The sequence below is a fragment of the Nicotiana attenuata genome, chromosome 5 (assembly GCF_001879085.1).
Source record: "Nicotiana attenuata strain UT chromosome 5, NIATTr2, whole genome shotgun sequence".
Taxonomy (NCBI): Eukaryota; Viridiplantae; Streptophyta; class Magnoliopsida; order Solanales; family Solanaceae; genus Nicotiana; species Nicotiana attenuata.
Genome location: NC_031993.1, coordinates 4,244,864 through 4,257,111, shown reverse-complemented (window position 1 = coordinate 4,257,111; position 12,248 = coordinate 4,244,864).

Genomic DNA, 12,248 nt, shown 5'->3' with positions numbered 1-12,248 from the left:
TTTGAGGTTCTATACAAGAAGAAACCAAACTATTCACACCTTAGGAGTTTTGGATGTTTATGCTTTCCTACAAACCTAAAACCTCACAAAGATAAATTTGAACCAAGATCAACTCCACATATTTTCATAGGATACCCTTTTGGATCAAAGGGATACAAGGTTCTTAGTCTAGCCACAAGGAAGATTCATGTATCCAGAGATGCTACTTTTCATGAAACAATCTTTCCATTTGCATTGCATGGAAACCACACTGATTTAGCATCTAAATATGAACATTTGTGTTTTCCTTCTCCTCACATAGGACCTAGTATGAGTCATTTTGATGTTGCTAATCCTACTGTCACTAGTAACAGTGAGAGTCCACATCAACAGCTAATGTCACCTGAACTTTCATTTGGCAATGAAACTAATCCTATCACTCATGAATCTGGTTCACCAGGGTACCAAAGCTCTCCCACTTCAAATGGAACCACCAACACATCACCTGAGCCTAGTTTTCACCCACGGGATCAACAACAATCCCTTTCAGATAATTCACCAAGCTCAATACAATCTGAATAGACCACAATCCTAACTCACAATAGACCCCAAGAACACTGAAACCTCCAAGTTATTTGAAAGATTACATTTGCAATGTGCCTACTCTCAATACCACTCACAATACCACTCAAGAACAAGTTACATAAATTGATCATAGCTCACCCTCACAGTCCTTTTCTTTTCACACACATGTACCCTACTTGCAACCTATATCCTTAAATGGTCTAAGTGACAGCAGTCAACATTTGATTGAAAAGCTTTCTATTGACTGTGAACCTGAGTCATATGAAGAAGCAGCAGCTATACCTGCTTGGCAACAGGCCATGAACCAAGAATTTGATGCCCTCTACTCTAATCATACCTGGGACCTTGTCCCACTACCTGTAGGAAGGAAAGAAATAGGATGTAAATGGGTATATAAAATCAAACATAAGGCAGATGGAAGTGTTGAAAGATTTATAGCTAGACTAGTTGTCAAGGGTTACACTCAACAAGCAGGAATTGACTACACTAAGACTTTCTCTCCAGTAGTGAAGATGACTACTGTGAGAGCATTAGTTGGTATTGCAGTAAAGAAGAATTGTGATGTTTTTCAACTTGATGCGAACAATGCTTTTCTACATGAAGACCTAAATGAAGAAGTGTACATGCAAGTACCACCAGGACTATTAGTAGAAAAACAGAACTTGGTGTGTAAGCTAAACAAATCCTTGTATGGTTTGAAGCAAGCAAGTAGACAGTGGTATGTTAAGTTGAAAGAGGCCCTATGCTCTAAAGGATATGTCCATTCTATGCTAGACTATTCTCTTTTCTACAAGAAGGAGGGTAATTTAGTTATTTTTATAGCAGTATATGTGGATGGTGTCCTCTTGACAGGAACAGATTTGGAAGAAATCAAGGCATTGAAGTCTTTCCTACATGAGACTTCCAAAATAAAGGATCTGGGAAGATTACACTATTTCCTAGGATTGGAGATACTGTACAAACATGATAGAGCAATAACCACACAAAGAAAGTTCACAAATGATTTGATAAAGGAGTTTGAGTGCTCACACTGCACTCCCATGGCCTCTCCACTTGATCCCTCAACAAAGTTGAAAGCCACTGAAGGTACCCTACTCACAGACCCCACTCAATACAGAAAGCTGGTGGGAAAACTGAACTTCTTCACCAACACACGACTTGATATTACCTACAATGTCCAACATCTCAGCCAGTACATGCAAAGTCCTCAAGACTCTCATCTCAAAGCTGTCGTGCATGTACTCAGATATTTGAAAGGTGATCCTGGTATGGGGATTTTTCTGTCGAGCAGTGGAGATTATAGACTAAGAGATTTTTGTGAGTCAGATTGGCCAGCTTGTCCTGAGACTAGAAAATCAGTTAGCGGTTATATTGTATTACTTGGAGACAGTCCAATTGGTTGGAAATCAAAGAAATAGTCCACTGTGTCACTAAGCTCTGCAGAGGCAGAGTATTGGTCTACAAGAAAGGTAGTTGCAGAGCTTGTTTGGTTGTCTAAGCTTTTGGAGGAACTAACTATACCCTTGAGTCTTCCCATTCCAGTATATTGTGATAATCAAGCAGCCCTGCACATCGCCAGAAATCCAGTGTTTCATGAAAGAACAAAACACATAGAGGTCGATTGCCATTTTATAAGCGATAAGGTCGTTGAAGGATTAATCTCTCTACACTATGTCTATACAGACAACCAGATCGCAGATATACTCACCAAATCCCTGACAGGCATCAAACATTCGTCACTACTTCACAAGTTGGAATAGAGTACCTCCCTTCCAACTTGGGGGGGGGGGGTGGTGTTAAGATTAGAACTTGAATGTAATTATTTAACTAGTAGCCACATTTTCTGTAGTTAGTTAGTTAGGCTGTTAGTGCTAGTTTTGTTAGTGGCTAGTGTTGTAAGTAGTTAGTTACATTGTTAGTTAGTGTCAGTGAGTAGGTTGTATATATGTATAGGTGCACTACCATTTCCTAATTAAATTCAATGAGAATGTTTACTCTCATTCCAAAAGATCTCGAACCTTCTTCTCCTTTCTCTCTCTGAGTTTCATGGCACACAGCCATGGCGGATGAGCTTTAGCTCAAACTCTCTCTTCGATAATGCTCAATTTTGTCAGATTCTTCATAGAAAATGCATTATTTTAGGTTTTAGGTTTATACCACTATGTAATTTTTTCCCCACTATCAATGTATTTTAACCGAGACTAGTTATAATTTATTTTAGATTATCAATCAATATTTTTTAAATTTTGTTTATCTATATAGCATTTAAACAATTTGATTGGATATGCATTTCATATACCATAGTGCTTAGAACTTAAACTCTATTATCTTATGTGGAAGATGTATTAGTAATCTGTTTTTGAAAATAATTCTGGATAAAATAAAATAACATAAACAGAAATGTAAATAAAATAAAATAAAAAAACCAATTCGAGCCAACTGAATTCACAGTGTTTCCTTAAGGAATTTAATCCCCTCCTAGTACCCAAGGTTATGGATTATTTCCTCCCAGGATAGAACGAATTACACACTGGTGTAGTGGTACTTCAAACCCCAGTGTTTCAGCGAACACAAAGTTTGGTAGCAAATCACACTTACTGTTGCTTTCTTTGAAGTTAAAATATGCAGAAGAAAGGAGAAGAACTCAGAAAATTCGTACGAAAAATTTGAGAGAATGGACTTGTATTTATAGCCAAAGTTGGGCTGAAATCTGAAGAGGTGCAACTCTTCAGAATGACTGTTTTTGCAAAATGACCAAAGAATAAATGTCATAACATAAATGGATATTTACTCAACAATAAAGAGGAAAAATTGAAGGGTAGTTAATTAATCAATCGATCGATCATTTGACCGAAGCCGAAGCCGAGCGAGCGAGCGAGCGACGGCGACGACGGCGCGAGGCTTGCCTTCTTTTTAACTCTTTATGAGCTAGAAGAAGAGCAATTGCTTATATACCCATAAAAAACCTTTTCCTCTTCCCATATGGGACAATCAAGGAGGGAAACTCAAATATTACTCAAATATTTCATTTTTCCCTCCATTTCCCATTCACTCTATTTTAAGCATTAATAGCTTAAAAACCCAACAAGATGGTATTGTCATATTTTGTCGTGTCTTATAAGATGTGGCCTTTGTAGTTTGAGGGAAAATCCAAAAAAGTAATCTCCTTCTTTCTGTTTTCCCTTTTGTTAGTTTGGTAATTAATTTAGTCTTATCTGATTCTAATATATATGCAAATTATTCTCTTGAAAAAGAGGGTGAGGCACAACAAATTCAAGATATGAAGTTAGTGAATTCAAAGTGACTCTTATTTTATCAATACAGTTTACATTCATGTCGCTTATGTATACATAGTTTCAACAGAAAATTACAAGTTTAGTTGAATCCACAGAAATCGGCACGATCAACCTGCCAAATCTAATGGCGGTTAGATTGAAATATCTCATGACGGCTATATCCCGACTTTTATTATTTATTTTATCAGGTATTTGAATCATACGATTCTGCTATTCACATTAGGCTGCGATGCATCATTAATGTTGGATGGAAATAGTAACACAAGTGAGAAGTTTGCAGCAACGAAATTAAACTCGGCAAGAGGTTTCTATGTAACACCCCGTACATTCGGACTAGGTGTGGATATGTTAAATGGATATTAATCTGATATTTTAGACATATGAAGTCCTAGCGGGATGAGTATGGGTGAAAATAGTTATTTTAGAATCAAGACGAAGAGTGAGGTGTACAAGATTCGATAAAATCGACTAAGTTTACAAAAGGTCCATCTTCCAACAGAATTTAGTGAAAATGTGTAAAGAATTTGGGAAAACGCAAAAGAGAAAAGTTCTAGGCCTTTGAAATATCTTTCCAATGATATATTATGGAGCCCAAACGGATCTTTGTGCAAAATGTTATGTGCGTTTTACAGAACAATGCGTAATATGCGCGCCCCGTGCACGCCCCGAGCGCGGCCGCGCACCTGTGGCAGTGTTACTGCCATTTTGCGCGGTCAGATGCGGGGTCAGGCCTACAGGTGCGCGGGGGCGCACTTGGGGGATCATTTTAAAGCCCTACTTCGTTCCCACAGCCCCAAAACATAAAAACTCGCTCTAGAAAGGGGAGCTCTCAAAAACCTAACTCCTCAAGGGTCCCTCCACCACCCAAGGTAAGTTCGAATGGTGATTCTAAGTTAATTTCAATTTCTCAACATCTTATTAATATGGGTAAACCCTCCATATCATTAGATATTCGATTGGGACATCATTGTTGAGAGAAGGAACCCTAAAACTCGAATTCAAGACGAGTGAACTTCAAAAAGGTAATGTCTTCACCCTCTAATTGATTATACTATTGGATTAATGATCATGAACTCTAGTTCATGAGATATGAGTTGATGGGTTTGATAGAAAAGCATGAACGGTTATAGGTTTGGAGTGCTGATTGTTGATTATTGGTTAATGGTGTTGTTTACCTTATGGGTAATAAAGAATGATGTTGATTATAACAATTTGAGACTTTAGAATTTATATAGGAGCAAGAGGATGGGTTATTGGGTGTAGAGACACCATTAATAAGGACTATGAAGCTTTATGCCACCAAGTGTTTGAGAAAATGCCTAAGTAACCAAAACATGAGATTTATTGCTAATATGGAATCCCTTTGACTTGTACTGATATAGATTAAAGTTGAAAGGGTTGGCGAACATTGTATTACGTTCAAGAGTAGGAAGTTAAGGTATGTGAGGCTAACTCTCTATGTTTGGGAATGTTAATGATTCTCCCTACACTATTTTTCTTTTACCACGTTATCAATTGCCTCAGAAATATAGTTAAGCCTAGTTCCTTGAATAGTTATAGAACTTCTATTCGCTAGCTTTGTAACTCGTTCATGACTTTCATTCTGAACGTTGTGAAATCAGTGCGTAATCAATATAGACTTGGGTTTGATGCCCATGAGTCTCAGTCTAGATTACTCAGCATGTCATAAATAGTTGAAATTTTAATTTTCATAATCAATTCATGAATACATGTCTCAGTCTAGCTCTATTCAGCATTCAAGTATCATGTAACTCAGTACGATTCAGTATTTCAGCATCATGTATTTCTGTATGATTCTCAGTTCCTGAATGTTGAACACCTATTTGGGCCTGAGGCCGTAGTTTATATGTTTTATGTATACCTGGGCCTGAGGCTGTAGTTTATGCTTTATGCATGTTTGGGCCTGAGGCCGTAGTTTATACTTTATGCATTTTTGGGCATGAGGCCGTAGTTATGTATACGTATACTTGGGCCTGAGGCCGTAGCTTGTGCACATATATATTGGTCTCGAGGCCGTAGCTTATTCAGATAAACAGGTTGTTCATCATTCAGAAGAAGGAGTATTCATATCCTTACTTCCTTTGTTCAGTTCAATTATTAGTTATCATTTCAGTTACCAGTTATCAGTTCAGTTATCAGTTACTCCCTCTGTTTCAGTATATGTGAACCTATTTTCTTTTTGGTCCGTTCCAAAAAGAATGACCCCTTTCTAAAATTGGTAATAATTTAGTTTAAACTTACAATTCTACCCTTAATGAGAAGCTTTTATAACCACACAAATACTCTGGACCACTTTTTGACTTGCTTAGGACCACAAATTCCAAAAGTCTTCATTTTTTCTTAAACTCCGTGCCCAGCCAAACAAGTTCACATAAATTGGAACGGAGGGTGTATCAGTTATCGGTTATCATTTCTGTTTCTGTTTCAATAGTTATCATTTCAGTTATCAATTATCAATTCTCAATTATCAGCTTATTTTTAGTTTCGGCATTTATAATTCTTTCTTTCAGTTGCTTTACTGCAATTCAAATGTACTGACGTCCCTTTTGCTCGAGGCCTGCATCTCACGCTGCAGGTAATGATTTACAGGTTGATGATTCAGAGCGCTAGGATTCTCATACCAGCTACTTGGTGATCCCCATTTCTTCCGGGGCATTATCATTACCTTGCAGTCTTCAGTATTTTCAGACAGTCAGTATTTTCAGTACTTCATTAGAGGCTTCATAGACTAGAGTAACAACTAGACAGAGTGGCAGGCTTTTCATATTAAGCTATGTTGGTTACAAAAATGTTTCAGAATTGTATTAGTATTTCCTCAATTTGATTTATATCATCCAGACTTTCAGTTTATCAACATGTGTTAGTTTATCTTCCGCATTTAGTATGTTATGATATCACATGTTGATTCAGCCAGCCAGTTGGTTCGCTCGGTCGCATATAGTCAGGCACCGGGTGCCGTGTTACGTCCAGGCTGAAGTTCGGGGCGTGACAGAGCTTGGTATTAGAGCACTAGGTTCAAGAGTGCTAGGGAGTCTATGAAGCCGTGTCTAGTGGAGTTTCCTTTATATGTGTGTGTCGGCCACTCATATAAACGATTTACTACCAAGACATCCAGGATTGTCTCATTTCTTTCTACTCTAGATCGTGCCATGAAGCTTAGAGCAATAGTTAACCTTCTCTTCCTATCGAATTCCAAATGCATTGGATGCCCAAGAGACGCACAGGAGAAACCTAAGGTCCTAGAGAGGATAATTGCCTATTGGGGTATAATTATGGAGTACAGGTTGATAAATATGAGACTTGAGAGGATGTTAAAAGTGGGATGCGATGGATAGTAGTACAGATTAGAGCATAACCTTATCAAAAAGTACAAAAGCAATTATCATGTTCTATGGTTATCAGTTTACCTTAATTACCAGTTATACAATCTTTCAGTTAGCAAGTTTATGGTTATTCAGGGTGCCACTTATCAGTTATTCAGTTACTAGATCTCCAATTTTCAGTGTATCAAAGTTCTGGTAACTAGTGAGTATACAGTAATGTCTATGGGTGCTAAAAGAAAACATAAGTAACAGTGATTGTAGTGAAATCTTCGCATATTTTAGGTCTGGATTAAGACCAAGACTCACAGAATGGCGTAGGAAGTGATTTATCAGATAATGATATACTCAGAAGGTAGTGTATCCGTATGTGTTTTGCTTCACAGAACAATTTCATTTTTATTCATGGAAATGGGGTTTCAGGTTGGATGATGATAGTTCATATGTCAGACCCTACGGTGCAACAAGTTAAGAATTAGACCGCAACTGGTATAGAATTGGTCATTATAGTTTTGGACAGAAAAGAGCCTAAAGGAAAAACACCTAGGAGTCAGAAACATTTGATATACCAAAGACGTGTCTTTCGTACAATTCATGTATACGACTAAGAAGATATGGTGTAAAAAAATGAGAACATATAACAACCGATATTGAATTTCAGGGAATGATTGTTGTTTAGATTTATTCATATTAGAACTAGAAAGTACCACGTTAGAAAGTTCCTATAAAAAAACAGCTATTATTGTGAGATAAAAGATATGACAATTCCCCCTTAGGTTATGGGACTAAGTGATTACCCCGGATGTTTATAGTATGATGTAATTTTGTATTTTATAGAAAGTTTGGGGTTAGAGATTCCAATTTCATTTAAGACAGATGAATTCCCTAAGTGTGATCCATGCATATAGTTTCAAAAAAATGTATGCGACCGTAGAATAGGGTCGGATGGTGAGGGATTTTAGGAATTATCTTCTGTTTCACTTTAGTTACTCAAAGAGGACTAGAAAACATGATGCTAGCAGGTGGTTAGTAAAAGAATAGTAAGTAAGTTTTGAGTAGATACATTGAATTAGCAATTTCAGCAGAGCTAGTAGATGTACGATTTGATTTACTTAGGCAGGTCAACAATAGTGAGTGATTAATAGTTTAAAACACCAAACATGTATTAGAACCCGAAGAGTTTAAGTTAAACCCGAAGTATAGTGACAGTGAAAAAAAATAGCTAGCAGTAAGAGGGCAAACTATAGAAGAATAGCCTTTAGGAATTATCGAAATGTGGTTTCTCCAGGATTGACAGTGTGAGCAGAGTTAAATTATTAAGATTGTGTATGATAGTTGTGAATCCATTAGCTTTCCGTTAAGTGAATAATTTAGTTTTTCCTAGTAAGAAAGATTTCTCAGATGAGTTGTCATTGACGTAGAGTGCAAAGAATTGCAGAAAATAAGGAAAGTTATTTGGATCCCAACAAAAAGAGAAGGATCCACAAGTATAAGACCTTTGGTCTAATGGGTGATGTGAAAATTTTCAGTAAGTCCAGTTAGAGATTTGAAACCTGAATAGTTAGCATGAGATATGAAAAAGAAAATCAGTTCAGTAATGAGGGAAAATTGTATAATTACCACAAAAATTATGTCTAGCATGTGTAAGAAACACAAAGTGAGTAGAATGATCACCGAGCTTAGTTATTGATGATAAAGAGATCACAGAAAAGCTATAAAATCATGCCTATTTATGTGTCATGAGGGTAGTGCCATTGCACGAGACTCTAGTCTTCGGAGTACTGGTCAAAGACTTAGCTCACAACAATTCTATAAGTGTTTTCAGGAAGTGCTTAAGAAGATAATCAAGTGTGGGAAGTATAACTCATGATTGAGGTAGATAAGAGAACTCTGGTGAACGAAGTTCACCACCCAAGATAGGAGTTCGACTTCACACTTCGAAAATGACGGAGTTGTTGTCTAAAACAGGACTTGTTTCCCCCTTAGTAGCCGAAGAGAAGGAGAAACAATTTGATGATCCCGACGTGTTGCAGTTGAAAGAGGAGATTCGCAAGTATAAGATGATGGCTTTTGAATAAGGGGGAGATGATGGTACTTTGAGGTACCAAGACAGATTGTGTGTTTCAGACATAGATGGACTTAAAGAGGGAAGATCATGTTAGAAGCCCATAATTCCAGGTATTCTTTCCATCCAGGTTCCCCAAATATGCATCATGACCAAGGAGATTTATTGGTTGAACGACATGAAAAAGAACGTCGCAGACCTTGTGGCCAAGTGTCCGAAGTATCAGCAAACGAAAGTCGAGTAACAGAGAGCCCAGTCTTTTACCATAGTTCACACATACTTTTGAGTGGAGATGGTAAATATGGAATTTATAACAGGATTATCTTGCTCATCTTGAAAGCATCATTTGATTGGGTGATTGTAAATCGACTTACCAAGTCAGCACATTTCTTTCCAGTAAATACTACAGATTCAGCAGAAGGTTATACCAAGTTATACAGTTAGGAAATCGTCTGATTGCATGGGACTCCGTGGTCCGTCATTTCGGACTGTGGTGTTAAGTTTACAATGAACTTTCAAAAGTCATTTCAGAAAGGATTAGGCACAAGTTTTTCATCCTCAGAAAGACGGACATGCAGAGCGCATTATTCAAACACTTGAGGATATCATTGATTTTTTAAAGGCAACTGGGATGATCACATACCTCTCATTGACTTTTCTAATAAAAACACCTACCATTCTAGTATCAAGATGGAACCGCACAAGACTCTGTATGGGCGAAGGTGTAGATTGCCAATTGGTCGGTTCAAAGTTGGTGAAGAGGAGTTGTTGGGATAGAATATTGTCTATCAGACTATGGAGAAAGTTAAGATGATTCAAGAGCATTTGAAGACGGCTCAGAGCCGCCAAAAGTCCTATTCGAACGTGTGGCATAGTGACCTAGAGTTTCAAGTTAATGATTGAGTGTTTCTGAAAGTTTCGCCTATGAAAGGCGTTATGAGATTTGGGAACAAGGGGAAGCATAGTCCCTGCTATATTGGGCCATATAGAATATTGCGAAGGATTGGTCAATTAGCCTATGAGTTGGAGTTGCCACCAGAATTAGTGGTGGTACATCCAGTATTTCACGTGTCATGTTATAACATTCAAGTTTCCAGTACTCAGATATTCATGTCAATTCAGTAGTCAGATACTCATGCCAGTTCAGTACTCAGATATTCTTAGTACTCAGATTACTAAAATATTCGTGCCAGTTTCATATTCATATGCCTATGTTAGTTCAGTATTCACGTATCCATGGCAGACCAATATTCAGTCAATGCACTAGTCATTCAGCTCACTATCTCAACAGTTCAGTAGTCATGTATTTATTCAGTTTAGTATGCAAGTGTTAATGAAAGTTCATGTTTCCACCAGACCCGTTTAAGGTCCGGAGTTAGCAGAAGTTACAATCAGGAGAGTCATTCGAGGATGAATGAGCCCAAGGGGGAGATAATGTAATACCCCGTACATTCGGACTAGGTGTGAATATGCTAAATGGGTATTAATCTGATATTATAGACATATGAAGTCCTAGCGGGATGAGTATGGGTGAAAATAGTTATATTAGAATCAAGACGAAGAGTGAGGTGTACAAGATTCGATAAAATTGACTAACAGATCATCTTACTGAAATATGCTATCAACAGATCATCTTTCTCTCCAACGCTTCTCATTTCACTGCAATAGACCCTCAGGTGGGCTACCGGATCTCCACACCCATCATACAAGTTAAATTTTGGTACTCTGAATCCTGCGGGCAGGCGGGCATCATGTGGCACAATCAGTTCTTTGCAAGTCATGCTACCCTGGCCTCCCACTCTTCGCTTGTCCCTTAAGGACAGTTCTATGCTTTTCAGCTTCCTGGGCGTCCCATCTCGTCCTTCTCTTCCTGTAACCTTTTCATTTCTAGCATGGAGCTCATCCCGGGAGCTCTTCTTGTATGAATCAAGGACCCTGTGGGCAACCTCTGGAGGGTGATATTGGGCATTACGAGCTTTGAATGGGTGTTCATTGTTTAGGGTAATGGATATGACAGGAGGGCAATTTTGGGGAGTAGTAACTGAAGGATGAGCGATGGAGCTACTAGGGTAGTTGGGACGAGTGTGATAAGCGGGTGTATCTGGAGAATATGGAGGATCATCTGGTATTGTGTTGGGAGTTTGGGTAAGGGTAGCGTCCAGGAAAATTGGTGGTGGCGGGGGTGGCGCCTTCCCAGTCATCCAGGCTTGATACATGTCTGTCATTTGTTGTCTCAGCATCCGCACCTCTTCAACCAACCCATTATCCCGTTCAACCATTTGTTGTCGAGCACCAGTATCAACCAACTCAGTTCTCTTGTTGTTTGCCATTGCCTTTTGTCCTTGTGTTGTAAAGAAGAGTTACCACTTTCAAGCCACAAACCAACCACCTTTTCTGGAATGACATGACAAAATGAAATCATCACGTTAGCGTTAGGGCATTTAACATATTGGTACTCGCACATTTGGGGAGTGAATGCACCTAGGCAGTTAACAGTCCCTATTATGCTTTGATCGGTCGCATGCGTCATCCCGGCCTTTTTATTTTTCTTTATTTGCCTTGCCTTTCCTCTCATTCTTCCCTCGTGTTTTCCATTGTTTGTTTCTTGCCTTTCCCTCTTTTGCTTTTCTCTCTTATTTTTCCCTCTTTTCTTCTTTTTCTTTTGCTTTGGTTTTTCCTTGTTCCTATTCGCTCCTTTCCTCAAAATTGTTTTTCTGCTCTTTTTTTTCCTTTGCTCCCTTTTTATTTTCTCTTGTTTGCTTTTGTTTGGTTTTCTATTTTCTTTTTGTTTTTCTTTTTCCCTTTTTTGTTTTCCTTTCCTTTCTTGTTTTTCACCTCTTTCCTTTCATTCTTTTCTTGTTTTTCCTTTCTTTTCATTTAGTTACGGTCGAATCCTATGGAGATTGCCTACGTATCGCGACCCCGCGTGAATCAGACCAAGCGTAGTTCTTGCAGAATAAATGTAAAGTAGAAGCAAAATAT